This window comes from Salvelinus fontinalis, chromosome 41, assembly GCF_029448725.1.
Source record: "Salvelinus fontinalis isolate EN_2023a chromosome 41, ASM2944872v1, whole genome shotgun sequence".
Classification (NCBI taxonomy): domain Eukaryota; kingdom Metazoa; phylum Chordata; class Actinopteri; order Salmoniformes; family Salmonidae; genus Salvelinus; species Salvelinus fontinalis.
In genome coordinates, this window is record NC_074705.1 from 8,962,714 (window position 1) to 8,975,213 (window position 12,500).

The window sequence follows — 12,500 nt, forward strand, 5'->3', positions numbered from 1 at the left end:
CATCTCTCCTGATGATGAGGGGGAGCAGGTTACTTCAGGGCTACGATGTGTCATAACGCTGCTACATTCCTGCTACTGTACACTGTCACACCCTTCCCTCCTCTTCCTCTGTCATCCTCCCCTCTCCATCCTCCTCTATATATCACACACATCAAACACTTTGGGAAGTTACATAACAGTTTTCTATTAGCTTCACATCTGGGATCCACCTGTTCGGGTGTGGTGCCAGCACATTCCCAAAGCAGTAAACACCTGTGTGTGTGTGTGTGTGTGTGTGTGTGTGTGTGTGTGTGTGTGTGTGTGTGTGTGTGTGTGCGTGCGTGCGTGCGTGCGTGCGTGTGTGTGTGAGAGAGAGAGAGCGAGATCTGAGAGCCCGCTGCATCATTGTTTCCAAAGGCTGCTGCCGTGGTAGCAGTAGGGCAAGGGAGGCTGACCAAAACACTTTCGCATAAATCTGCCTTTCAAAGGGCGACCTTGTGTGTGTGTGTGCACAATCTTCCCACTCTTGTTTGCCTCGGCGCTAATACCACATGTGAGAAAGACAGAGAGAGAGCGAGAGAGAGGGGATAGGAAGAGATGTGAAGAAAAGGAGAGAGAGGGAGGATAGGAAGAGATGAGAAGAAAAGGAGAGAGAGAGAGGATAGGAAGAGATGTGAAGAAAAGGAGAGAGAGAGAGGATAGGAAGAGATGTGAAGAAAAGGAGAGAGAGGGAGGATAGGAAGAGATGTGAAGAAAAGGAGAGAGAGGGAGGATAGGAAGAGATGTGAAGAAAAGGAGAGAGAGGGAGGATAGGAAGAGATGTGAAGAAAAGGAGAGAGAGACAAAGATGTGCTGACCTCCAGCCTCCTTCTTCCTGCCTCCATCCTCACTCTCCCACACAGCCAGTACAATAGATTTAATAATGTTATATAATAATTACACCCTTAAAATCAACGGGGCGGAATAGATCAGGAGTAGGCTAGTCTAACTGTGGCTGAGGCTGGAACTGAGTTAGTTAGGTCATGGGCTCCTGTGTACATTGTGTACATTTCCCCATAGACCCAGACCATGTTAATTGGGGGACTTGAACGGGCCACAGAAATCTACTTGTCTCCTCGTCTGGGAAATAAAAGAGCATGAGAACCTTTTATCCAGAACCGGGCCAGAGGGCAGTTTGGACAAATGTCAGATGGGCTGATCAATTGACCATTATCGTTATTTATTTCAAGGAAAATAATGGGCCGGTGTGTTTGAAATCCCCAGGCGATTTCTGGTCCTGGTCCATCTCCCTGCTTTCTTCCATAATACATGTTTCTAAGATGTCTCTGTCTCTGTCTCTATATCTGTCTCTATATCTATATCTATATCTATATCTATATCTATATCTATATCTATATCTATCTCTGTCTCTATTTCTGTCTCTGTCTCTATTTCTGTCTCTGTCTCTGTCTCTGTCTCTGTCTCTCTGTCTCTCTGTCTCTCTGTCTCTCTGTCTCTCTGTCTCTCTGTCTCTCTGTCTCTCTGTCTCTCTGTCTCTCTGTCTCTGTCTCTGTCTCTGTCTCTGTCTCTGTCTCTTCAGAGTTCTCAGACACAACACCAAAACACATATATGTGTCACTGATCAGGATCCAGTCGAATTATACTAGTCTGATAAATCTGAGTGTGTGTGTGTTTGTTTGTGTGTGAGTGTTGTTGCTGTTGCACACTGATTTGAAGGCCCCTCTCTGCCCCCACCATAGTTGCGCTGCCATTTCTCTCTGCATTCAAATCAAATCAAATTGTGTTGGTCACGTACACATATTTAGCAGATGTTATTGCGGGTGTAGCTCCAACAGTGCAGCAGTATTTAACAATTCACAACAAATCACACAAAGTAAAATAATATTAGGACGATCTATGTCTGAGTGGCATTGACTAAAATGCAGCAGAATACAGTATATACATATGAAATGAGTTAAACAGTATGTAAACATTATTAAAGTGACTAGCGTTCCATTTAAAGTGACCAGTGATTCCATGTCTATGTACATAGGGAAGCAGCCTTTAAGGTGCAGGGTTGAGTAACCGGGTGGTAGCTGGCTAGTGATGGCTTTTTAACAGTCTGATGGCCTTGGGACGTTTTTAAGTCTCTTGGTCCCAGCTTTGATGCACCTGTACTGACCTCGCCTTTTGGATGGTAGCGTAGTGAACAGGCCGTGGCTCGGGTGGTTGTTGTCCTTGATGATCTTTTTGGCCTTCCTGTGACATCGGGTGCTGTAGGTGTCCTGGAGGGTGGGTAGTTTGCCCCCAGTAATGCGTTGTGCAGACCACACCACCTTCTGGAGAGCCCTGCGGTTGCGGGCAGTGCAGTTGCCGTACCAGGCGGTGATACAGCCCGACAGGATGTTCTCAATTGTGTATCTGTAAAAGTTTGTGAGGGTCATAGGGGCAAGCCGAATTTCTTCAGCCTCCTGAGGTGAAATAGGCGCTGTTGCGCCTTCTTCACCATACTGTCTGTGTGGGTGGACCATTTCAGATTGTCAGTGATGTGTACACTGAGGAACTTTAAGCTTTTAACTAGTCTCTACAATTTTTTCCTGATGTCTTGGCTGATTTCTTTTGACTTTCCCATGATGTCAAGCAAAGAGACACTAAGTTAGAAGGTAGGCCTTGAAATACATCCACAGGTACACCTCCAATTGACTCAAATGATGTCAATTAGCCAATCAGAAGCTTCTAAAGCCATGTCATCATTTTCTGGAATTTTCCAAGCTGTTTAAAGGCACAGTCAACTTAGTGTATGTAAACTTCTGACCCACTGGAATTGTGATACAGTGAATTATAAGTGAAATAATCAGTCTGTAAACAATTTGCTGGAAAAATTACTTGTGTCATGCACAAAGTAGATGTCCTAAACAACTTGCCAAAAGTATAGTTTGTTAACAAGAAATGTGTGGAATGGTTGAAAAATGAGTTTTAATGACTCCAACCTAAGTGTATGTAAACCTCCGACTTCAACTGTTCATCTTGTGTCGTTCAACACAGTAACAACCATCAGAGGAGTATGTGTGTGTTTGTGCTTTTGTGTGTGTGTGTGTGTGTGTGTGTGTGTGTGTGTGTGTGTGTGTGTGTGTGTGTGTGTGTGTGTGTGTGTGTGTGCGCGCGTGCGTGCGTGCGTGCGTGCGTGCGTGCGTGCGTGCGTGCGTGTGTGTGTGTGTGTTTGCGGTTGCAGGGAGGGTGTGTGTGTGTGTGTGTGTGTGTGTGTGTGTGTGTGTGTGTGTGTGTGTGTGTGTGTGTGTGTGTGTGTGTGTGTGTGTGTGTGTGTGTGTGTGTGTGTTTGAGACGAGGCTGTTATGACACTCAGGTCAGGCTCCCATTGAGCTCTTTTCCAGTTAGCTTCTTTTTTCACAGAGTTACACAACACATGTTGGAAAGCCCCTAACAGGACTAAACACACTCCCTAACCTGTCGTGGGAACGAAGACACCAGCTCTTTCTCCTGGTCTGACCTTGGGACTGTTTCTCACTCTGACTGTTTTGGACATGCCGAGAGAGAGAGAGAGAGAGAGAGGGGGGGATGCAACAGTTAATTGAGTTAGTGGATGTCAGGCTCCTTTTACTGGGTTACATCTGACTATGTGGAGAGGAATGTCCACACGCAAGTACTGCCAGAGTAGCGAGAGTTGAGGAGGAAATCCACTAGTCCAAATAACACTTCACTGTTGACTATATCATCACTGGAGCTTGATTCTGCGGTGCCTCATGCTAATATCCATCGTTGTGAAATGTTCAAACTACTTTTCATGTCCTTCAGCAAAACCTCAGTTCAGACTTTCAAAGGTCAAGACTTTTACTAATTCTAAGCTTCAAGTGTCCAACAGGTAAATCTTTACTTCTGACAGCATACCCATTGAACATTGTGCAAGTACCTTGGTTTCTCGATTCATAAAGATACTCTTTGAAGAGGTAGGGTTTCTGATATTTTCGGAAGGCGGGCAGGGACTCTGCTGTCCTAGCTTCAGGGGAAAGATGGTTCCACCATTGGGGTACCAGAACAGAGAAGAGCTTGGACTGGGCTGAGCTGGAGCTGTCCTCCTGTAGGGGTGGGAGGTCCAAGAGACCAGAGGTGGCAGAACAGAGTACTCGGGTTGGGGTGTAGGGTTTGAGCAGAGCCTGAAGGTAGGGAGGGGCAGTTCCTCTCTGTAGGCAAGTACCATGGTCTTGTAGTGGATGCGAGCTTTGACTGGAAGCCAGTGGAGTGTGCGGAGGAGCGGGGTGACATAGGACTACTTGGGAAGGTCGAACACCATGCGGGCTGCATTGTTCTAGATAAGTTGCAGGGGTTTAAAGTTCACAATAACAAATTGGCACACATTTTAAAGGTGTTTTTCAGACAAAAATCTTCTTCTTGCCTTTCCTTTTGTCTTTCCGCTAAGAAAAGACAAGTGTCTTCCACCTTCCTCCCCATCCTTGATTTTGGTGATTAAGCCTAATATAGACTTAAGCATCAGAGTCAACTGCACCTGTTGAACACCTTGTATTGTGGAGCGTTGAGATTTGTTGTAGTTTGCAAACCCCTCCCACATCACTGCTTATTGGATCAGAAGTTCGGGTGGACCTTCCTAGGTGCCTACAGGCTGAACATGGTTTCTTTCTAAGGCTATGGTAAACATCCGCTGTACCTCTGTTCCTTGACCAGAACCACGTCCGAGGTTCTAAAACCCAGTCAGCGACTGACTTTCAGTTGCGTTTCTGTCAAGTTGATTAAGCTATTCTCCTCCTTAGAACAGAGTTGGAACCCAGTGGGATACTGATTTAATACTGCTGGGGTATTGACCAGGGTTTTTGGAGTGGTATGTGTGTGTGGAATGGGGGTGTGTTTCTGAACTCCCCGCTCTCATGGAGAACAGAATTTCCCATTTAAAAACATGTTTTCCCAAACACACTCGCTCGTCTCAGATCAGAGAAAGCCTGCCAGTGGTCTTGCATTTTCTGGCCACATCCCTCCCTTCTCTGTTATCCTTCTCTCCATACCTCTTTTTATCCCTACTTCAGTCTCTCTCTCTCTTTCTCGCTCTCTCTCTCAACCCCTTCACCCACCCCTCTCCTCTGTGTCATCCCTCGCTCTATCCCTCCTCCACTAGACCTCTACCCCAGTAGTGAGATCAAAGCTCCCTGTCATCCAGACTCCATCCTGTCTCTGCTGAAAGAGTTGACTCTAATTCTCCCCCCTCTGTCTCTCTACTCGCTCTCTCTCTCTCTCTACTCTCTCTCTCTCTACTCTCTCTTTCTTTCTCTCTACTCTCTTTCTCTCTCTTTCTCACTCTACTCAATTACAATTCAATTTAAATTGAAGGGCTTTATTGGCATTGGAAACATAGGTAAACATTGCCAAAGCAAATGAAGTAGACAATAAACAAAAGTGAAATAAACAATACAAATGTGCAGTAAACATTACTGTCACAGCAGTCGCAAAAGAATAAAGACATTTCAAATGTCATATTATGTCTAAATACATTCTTGTAATGATGTGCAAATAGTTAAAGTACAAAAAGGAAAATAAATAAACATAAATATGGGTTGTATATACAATGGTGTTTGTTCTTCACTGGTTGCCCTTTTCTTGTGGCAACAGGTCACAAATCTTGCTGCTGTGATTGCACACTATGGTATTTCACCCAGTAGATATGTGAATTTATCAAAATTGGGTATGTTTTCAAATTATTTGTGGATCTGTGTAAACTGAGGGAAATATGTGTCTTTAATATGGTCATACATTTGCAGGAGGTTAGGAAGTGCAGCTCAGTTTCCACCTTATTTTGTGGGCAGTGTGCAGAAAGCCTGTCTTCTCTTGAGAGCCAGGTCTGCCTTCGGTGGCCTTTCTCAATAGCAAGGCTATGCTCTGATTCTGTACATTTCCTTAAGTTTGGGTCAGTCACAGTGGTCAGGTATTCTGCCACTGTGTACTCTCTGTTTAGGTTCAAATTGCATTCTAGTTTGCAGTTGTTTTGTAAATTCTTTCCAATGTGTCACGTAATTATCTTTTTGTTTTCTCATGATTTGGTTGGGTCTAATTGTGTTCTTTCCTGGGGGAAGGACCAGCTTGCTTAGGGGGCTCTTCTCCAGGTTTATTTAAAATTGTATTTGTCACACGAGCTGAACACAGCAGGTGTAGACCTTACAGGGAAATGCTTACTTACAAGCGTAAACTTCCTGCTACTCAGGCCCAGAAGCTAATATATGCATAGTATGAATAGAAAACACTCTGAAGTTTCCAAAACTGTTTGAATGATGTCTGTGAGTATAACATAACTCATATGGCAGGCGAAAACCTGAGAACAATCCTACCAGGAGTGCGAAATCTGATGTTTGTTGTTTTTCAACTCATTTCCTTTCTAATATACAGTGTTTATGGGATCAAAAAATACCATTCTAGCTTTTATGGCTGAGTAGCAGGCAGTTTGGGCACGCTTTCATCCAAAATTCCCAATGCTACCCCCTAACCTAGAGAAGTTAAGGAGAAGTATATCTTTAATTCTGTGCATAACAGTTGTATCTTTTATCAAAGTTTATGATGAGTATTTCTGTAAATTGATGTGGCTCTCTGAAAATTTGCCGGATGATTTCGAGGCACAACATTACTGACCAACATTACTGACCATAACGCGCCAATGTAAACTGAGATTTTTTGATATAAATATGAACTTTATCAAACAAAACATAAATGTATTGTGTAACATGAAGTCCTATGAGTGCCATCTGATGAAGATCATCAAAAGTTATTGATACATTTTATCTCTATTTCTGCTTTTTGTGACTCCTCCTTTTGGCTGGAAAATGGCTGTATGTGTTTTTGTGACGATGCTCTGACCTAACAAAGTCATATGGTGTGCTTTCACTGTAAAGCCTTTTTGAAATCGGACACGATGGGTAGAGTAACAAGAAGTTAAGCTTTAATTTGGTGCATGAAAGTTAAATATTTCAAAAAATATATTTTTGAATTTCGCCTTTTCAGCGAAAAGTTGTCGAGGGGTTCCGTTAGCGGAAACACTTTGAAGTTTATGGAAATGTGAAAGGAATGTAGTAGAATATAACACAATAGATCTGGTAAAAGATAATACAAAGAAGAAGAAAAACTTTCTTTTGTATTTTTTGTACCACCATCAATGCAAGAGAAAGGCCATCATGTATTATTCCAGCCCAGGAATTTAGACTTTGGCCACTAGCTGGAATCAGTGTATGTGCAAAGTTTTAGACTGATCCAATGAACCATTGCATTTCTGTTCAAAATTATGTATCAAGACTGCTCAAATGAGCCTAATTTGTTTATTAATAACTTTTTATGTTCAAAATTGTGCACTCTCCTCAAACAATAGCATGGTATTCTTTCACTGTAATAACTACTGTAAATTGGACAGTGCAGTTAGATTAACAAGATTTAAGCTTTCTGCCAATATCAGATATGTTTATGTCCTGGGAAATGTTCTTGTTACTTACAACCTCATACTAATCGCATTAGCCTACGTTAGCGCAACCGTTCCGTGGAAGGGACACAGATCCCGAAGAAGTTTTAATTAACCAACAATGCAGTTTTAAGAAAATAATTGTAAAGTAAAAAATGTATAACAAAAAAGAATAAAGAAAAGTAACAATTATTAAAGAGCGGCACTAAAATTACAAAAGCGAGGCTATATACATGCGGTACCGGTACAGATTCACCGGTAAGTCGAGGTAATTGTGGTAATATGTACATGTAGGTAGAGTTAAAGTGACTATTCATAGATAATAAACAGAGAGTAGCAAATCTCGGTAGCCATTTGATTAGCTGTTCAGGAGTCTTATGGCTTAGGGGTAGAAGCTGTTAAGAATTATTTAGGACCTACACATGGAGCTCTGGTACCGCTTGCCGTGCGGTATCAGAGAGAACGGTCTATGATTAGAGTGTCTTTGACAATTGGCGTCTTTGACAATTGGCGGTGTCTTTACCTGACACTACACAGGTATAGAGGTCCTGGATGGCAGGAAGCTTGGTCCCAGTGATGTACTGGGCCGTATGCACTACCCCCTGTAGTGCCTTGGGGTCGGAGGCCGAGCAGTTGCAATAACTGGCAGTGATCCAATCAGTCAGTATGCTCTCGATGGTGCAGCTGTAGAACTTTTTGAGGATCTGAGGACCCATGCCAAATCTTTTCAGTCTCCTGAGGTGTCACGCCCTGGCCATAGAGAAGCTTTAATTCTATCTTTTGGTTAGGCCAGGGTGTGACTAGGGTGGGCATTCTAGTTTCTTTATTTCTATGTTTGTGTGGTTCCCAATCAGAGGCAGTTGTCTATCGTTGTCTCTGATTGGGGATGATATATAAGTTGGCGTTTTCCGTTGGGTTTTGTGGATAGTTATTTTCTGTTTAGTGTCTGCACCTGACAGAACTGTTTCGTTTTTTCCACTTTGTTATTTTGTTCCAGTGTTTTTGAGAAATAAAATATCATGAACACTGACCACGCTGCGCTTTGGTCCATGCCTTCCGACGAGAATCGTTACATGAGGGGTAATAGGTTTTCTCGTACCCTCTTCACAACTGTCTTGGTGTGTTTGGGCCATGAGAGTTTGTTGTCGATGTGGACACCAAGGAACTTGAAGCTCTCACCCTGGTCCACTACAGCCCCGTCGATGAGAATGGTGCCGTGCTCAGTCCTCCTTTTCCTGTAGTCCACAATCATCTCCTTTGTCTTGATCATGTTGAGGGAGAGGTTGTTGTCCTTGCACCACACTGCCAGGTCTCTGACCTCCTCCCTATAGGCTGTCTCATTGTTGTCAGTGATCAGGCCTATCACTGCTGTGTCATTAGCAAACTCAATGATGGTGTTGGAGTCATACCTGGCCATGCAGTCATGAGTGAACAGGGAGCCCCCTGAGGGGCCCCCATGTTGAAGATCAGCATGGCGGATGTGTTGTTACCTACCCTTACCACCTGGGGGCGCCCCGTCAGGAAGTCCAGGATCCAGTTGCAGAGAGAGGTGTTAAGTCTCAGGGTCCTTAGCTTAGTGATGAGCTTTGAGGGTACTATAGTGTTGAACGCTGAGCTGTAGTCAATGAATAGGGCAGTGTGGAGTGCAATAGAGATTGCATCATCTGTGGATCTGTTGGGGCAGTTTGCAAATTGGATTGGGTCTAGGGTTTCTGGGATAATAGTGTTGATGTGAGCCATGACCAGCCTTTCAAAGCATTTCATGGCTACAGACGCGAGTGCTACGGGTCGGTAGTCATTTAGGCAGGTTACGTTAGTGTTCTTGGGCACAGGGACCATTGTGGTCTGCTTGAAACATGTTGGTATTACAAACTCAGTCAGGGACATGTTGAAAATGTCAGTGAAAACACTTGCCAGTTGGTCAGTGCATGCTCTGAGTACACGTCCTGGTAATCCATCTGGCCCTGAGGCCTTGTGAACGTTGACCTGTTCAAAGGTCTTGCAGACATCGGCTACGGAGAGTGTGATCACACAGTCATCCGGAACAGTTGATGTTCTCATGCATGCTTCAGTGTTACTTGCTTAGAAGCAAGCATAGAAGTAATTTAGCTTTTCTGGTATGCTCATGTCACTGGGCAGCTCGCGTTTGTGCTTCCCTTTGTAGTCTGTAATAGATTGCAAGACCCTGCCACATTCGAAGAGCGTAGTATGATTCAATCTTAGTCCTGTATTGACGGTCTGCCTGTTTGATGGTTGGTCGGAGGGCATAGCAGGATTTCTTATAAGCTTCCAGGTTAGAGTCTGGCTCTTTGAAAACAGCGGCTCTACCCTTTAGCTCTGTGCGGATGTTGCCTGTAATTCATGGCTTATGATTGAAGTATGTACGTACTGTCACTGTGGGGACGACGTCATCGATGCACTTATTGTTGAAGCCAGTGACTGATGTGGTGTACTCCTCGATGCCATCAGAAGTTGTCTTGCCGGGTGTCTGAAATAAATCCTTTGCGTCCAACTTTTTAAAGAAAGAATTTTCTTCCAGTACGGGGTGAGTAATTGCTCTCCTGATTTCTATAAGCTATTTTCGGTCATAAGACATGGTGGCAGATACATTATGTGCAAAATAAGTTAAAAATAATGCGGAAAAAACACACGCAATAGCACAATTGGTTAGGGGACCATAAAACGGCAGCCATCTCCTCCGGCGCCATTCCTTGCCGTGTAGGTGATGGCTTTGTTGTGGAAGGTTTGGGAAATGCTTCCTTTTAGGTGGTGATAGAATTTAACGGCTCTTTTCTGGATTTTGATCATTAACGGGTATTGGCCTTTCTCTTTCCCTACTCTCTCTGTCTGAAGAATGTAGGTCCACACACATATTTGGTCTCCTTTGGAAATCCCAATCTACTCATTCAGGAGGACTTTACTGAGAGACATTGCCATAATACCCACCCCGATAGTAAAGTTTATATCAAAGGAAGCAAACAAATGTAATTAGGCATAGGACATGAATAAAGGTTAAGTTAAGGTTAGGTATGGTTTCATTATAGATTCCTGGTATTGTTTCAGTGAAGTTAAGGCAAGAGTTAGAGTTAGGGAGAGGCATAAAAGGTAGCATTGGGTTAGCGTACCGACCGGCCGCCGCAATTCATTTTCTGCCTTTTAAATATACACTGCCTGTATAAAATGATAATAATGATTCTAATGATAATATTAATAAATGCTTCGATAGTATTTTCCTCAGGCTGCCGGATCTGTTCTCATATACTGTAGTAAATACACACTGGGCTTAGTGAAGAATGGAAGGTATGTAGGCTGGTTGTATAATGCTGGGATACAGAACTATAGGAAGAACACCTGTGTGTGTGTGTGTCTCTCACTTTCTCTCTCTCTCTCCTTCTCTCTCTCCTTCTCTCTCTCCCTCGCTCTCTCTTTCTCTTTCTCTCTCTATCTCTCTCCTTCTCTCTCTCCCTCTCTCTCTCTTTCTCTTTCTCTCTCTATCTCTCTCCGTCTCTCTCGCTCTCTATCTCTTTCTCTCGTTCTCTCTCTTTCTCTCTCTCTGCCTCTCCTCTCTCTCTCTGTCTTTTTATCCAGGTCAAAGAGTCACACTCCTGTGTGTGCGTCATCCTAGTATGTGATAAATATATCCTTTGGTAGTCTAAATCAACAGCAGCCTCCTAATCTGACAAGTCTATCAGAACAGAGAGAGAGGTATTCAGTCAGTCAGCACTACACACACACCTACACAGTGGCGCCCACCCACACACCATATCTTGCCCATATTCAGACTTTATCCAATAGGGCTGTTTCCCTATTTCCCCTACCTTATGGTTCCTGGCCGGACTCTCTAGCCTCAAAGCCTCCTGCCTTTATTTAAGGGGGTATGCTGGCCCAGGGGGTATTTGAGTCCAAAACACATTGACATTATATTGAGGTTTAAACAACCTGTCAGTAATATAACATGAATAGTATGCTGTCTGTCTGTCAGTAATATAATATTAATAATATGGTGTCTGTCAGTAATATATCATTAATAGTATGCTGTCTGTCTGTCAGTAATATAACATTAATAATATGGTGTCTGTCAGTAATATATCATTAATAATATGCTGTCTGTCTGTCAGTAATATAACATTAATAGTATGCTGTCTGTCTGTCAGTAATATAACATTAATAATATGGTGTCTGTCAGTAATATAACATTAATAATATGGTGTCTGTCAGTAATATAACATTAATAGTATGCTGTCTGTCAGTAATATAACATTAATAATATGGTGTCTGTCAGTAATATATCATTAATAATATGGTGTCTGTCAGTATTATAACATTAATAGTATGCTGTCTGTCTGTCAGTAATATAACATTAATAGTATTGTAACGGTCCTGACCTGTTTTATGTTGTTTTTTGTATGTGTTTAGGTCAGGGCATGTGTTTTGGGTGGGCAGTCTATGTTATCTGTTTCTATGTTGGTTTTGGGTTGCCTGGTATGGCTCTTAATTAGAGGCAGGTGGTTTGCGTTTTCCTCTAATTAAGAGTCATATTTAGGTAGGGCGTTCTCACTGTTTGTTTGTGGGTGATTGTCTCCTGTATCGTCGTATGTATGTACCATACGGGACTGTTTGGCTGTTCGTTTATTTTGATGTCGTCTGTTTCCTGTCCGTGAGTTTACGTGTAGTTATGTAAGTTTATGTTCAGGTTTCGTCGACGTCGTTTTCTTGTTTTGTAAATTTGTAAGCGTTTTGTTTTTCGTGTTGCCATCGTCGTATTGAAATAAAAGATGGCTTATTTCCCTACTGCTGCATTTTGGTCTGATGTTCCTTCTCTCCTCTCCTCGTCCGAGGATGAGGAGAAAGACAGCCCTTACAAGTATGGTGTCTGTCAGTAATATAACATTAATAATATGGTGTCTGTCAGTAATATAACATTAATAATATGGTGTCTGTCAGTATTATAACATTAATAATATGGTGTCTGTCAGTAATATATCATTAATAATATGGTGTCTGTCAGTAATATATCATTAATAATATGGTGTCTGTCAGTAATATAACATTACTACTATGGTGTCTGTCAGTAATATAA